Raw genomic sequence first — 2,484 nt, 5'->3', positions numbered from 1 at the left:
GCCTAGCAAGCAGGACTCTCTGGGTTCAATCCTTAGAATCGTCACCAAAACAAACAAATAAGGAAACAAAAACATGCCCACTGTGTGGAATGTGATTTGTGGTTAAAGCCCATTCATTAAGCTCACCATAGACACCTTAGTTGTGATATGAATGTTTGCTGTTTTCTCACATTGATCCTGTAGAAAGGCCTCAGTAACAGCTTCCTATCCCACTTTGTATATAACCCTTCCTGTCCTGGAGGGGGATCCTCTGAGAAACTTTTTAAAAATTATTATTATCTGTGTGGGTATACGCATGCCACAGTGTGCATGTGTGGAGGTCAGAGGACAGCCATGAGATTCCACCCCTGCCTTCTGCCTTGTGTGAGTCAGGGTCTCTTGTTTATCTCTGCACATTGCAGGCTGGCTGGCCTGCAAGCTTCCAGAATTTTCCTGTCACTTTAGGAGGACAGGGATTACTGCGAGTGTCTTCACATGGCTTCTGAGGATCCAAACTCAGGTGCTCATGTCACACTGCAGGCACTTTAACCCACCGAGCCATTTCCCCAACCTACCCTGAGACACTTCTCAACATCTCAGAGCTCGGGGCTGTGCAGTGGATCACGGTCTCTCAATCTAGAAGGGAGTTCATGACTCCAAACCAAAATCCCTCTGGGTTTTCAAACCAAAGTGACTGAAAGTGGGACCTCCTCATAAACTCAGCTGTCCCTGTGGACCTTGCTGGGCAGTAGAAGCATAGGTATGGGGGAGGGGGAATTCTCTGTTTAGCTCACCCAGACTGCCTGGCTGCCCTAATCCCTGGTGGGTTTTGGTTGAGTCATTTTGAGCTGCTTCTCTTTCAAGACTAACTGGCTTTTTAAATGTTATTCTCTTAAAAAAAAATTTTTTTTTATTAACAACTTCCATGATTATAAACAATAATCCATGGTAATGCCCTCCCTCCCCCCACTTTCCCCTTTGAAACTCCATTCTCCATCATATCTCCTCCCCGTCTCAATCAGTCTCTCTTTTATTTTGATATCATGATCTTTTCCTCCTATTATGATGATCTTTAAATTTTTATTTATTTTATTTTTAGACTGACACATAAAAACACGATGACTGTTCATGTTAATGGAATGCCGTGGAGTTTTGATAGAAGTATCTGTCGTATAATGTTTGAGCCAGGTTAAATGGGTCTACCTCTTCAAATACTTCTCGGTAAACATGGAAATATTCAAAATGCTTTCTTCTAGTCCTTTGTGGTATACAGTGCCTAACTTATCCATATCCACCCACTTACTCCTATCTCCTGTCTTCCTGATCCACCTCTCCCATCACTACCCTGTCCTCACTCTCCCCAGCCTCTGATAGCCACCGTTCTTCTTTCAACTTCCTTGAGATCCGCTTTTTACTATTCCATGTATGAATGAGATTAAGCAGTATGTGTCCTGCACTTGACTTAGCTCATCTAATATTATCTACAGTTCCATTTACATTGTCACAAAAAGCAGGACTCCTTTCCTTATTTCCTTTATCTTCCCTCCCTCCCTTGTTCCCTTCCCTCTCTTTCCCCACTCTTTTTCTTTCTGACAGGGTCTCATGTAGCCTAGGCTTGCCTTAAAGTTGCTATGTAGTTCAGGATGACCTTGAACTTCTGATCCTCTGGGATTATAGGCCACCACAATGCTGGGGATTAAACACAGGTAAGCAACCCTTCCAAATGAGCTCCGTGGGTATGTCTGTGTGGGTGCCCATGTGTGTGTGGAGGCAGAGGCTGATGTCTTCTCAAGTGTTATCTATTTGTTAAGGGTCTCTCCCCAAGCCCAGAGCTCACTCATTAGCTAGGTGAGCTAGCCAGCTCCCTTATCTTTTCAGCCCCAGTCACTCACTGAGCACTGGGATTATAGGCACCTGTCACCATTCTGGGCATTTATGTAGCTTCAGGGAATCTGAACTTGGGTCTTCATGCTTGGGCAGCAAATGATTTACTGACTGGGCCATTGCCCCATCCCTTGGATTTTACTTTTTTGTTTTTAATTTAAAAAAAAATAGAGAGAGGGCTGGAGAGATGGCTTAGTGGTTAAGTACTTGCCTGTGAAGCCTAAGGACCCCAGTTCGAGGCTCGATTCCCCAGGACCCATGTTAGCCAGATGCACAAGGGGGCATACATGTCTGGAGTTTGTTTGCAGTGGCTGGAAGCCCTGGCGTGCCCATTCTATCTGTCTACCTGTCTATTTCTGTATCTCTCTCTCTCTCAAATAAATAAATAAAAATAAAATATTAAAAAAAATAGAGAGAGAGAGAGAGAGAGAGAGAGAAAGAGAGAAAATGGGCATGCCAGGGTCTCCAGCCACTGCAAATGAATTCCAGATGCATGTGCCCCCTTATCTGACTAACGTGGGTCCTGGGGAATCGAGCCTCAAACCAGGGTCCTTAGGCTTCACAGGCAAGCGCTTAACCTCTAAGCCATCTCTCCAGCCCTGGAATTTTGTTTTTTAAAGG

Source organism: Jaculus jaculus, chromosome 19 (genome assembly GCF_020740685.1).
Source record: "Jaculus jaculus isolate mJacJac1 chromosome 19, mJacJac1.mat.Y.cur, whole genome shotgun sequence".
Lineage (NCBI taxonomy): Eukaryota > Metazoa > Chordata > Mammalia > Rodentia > Dipodidae > Jaculus > Jaculus jaculus.
The sequence above is the reverse complement of the archived record's forward strand: the minus strand, read 5'-3'. Positions refer to the sequence as shown.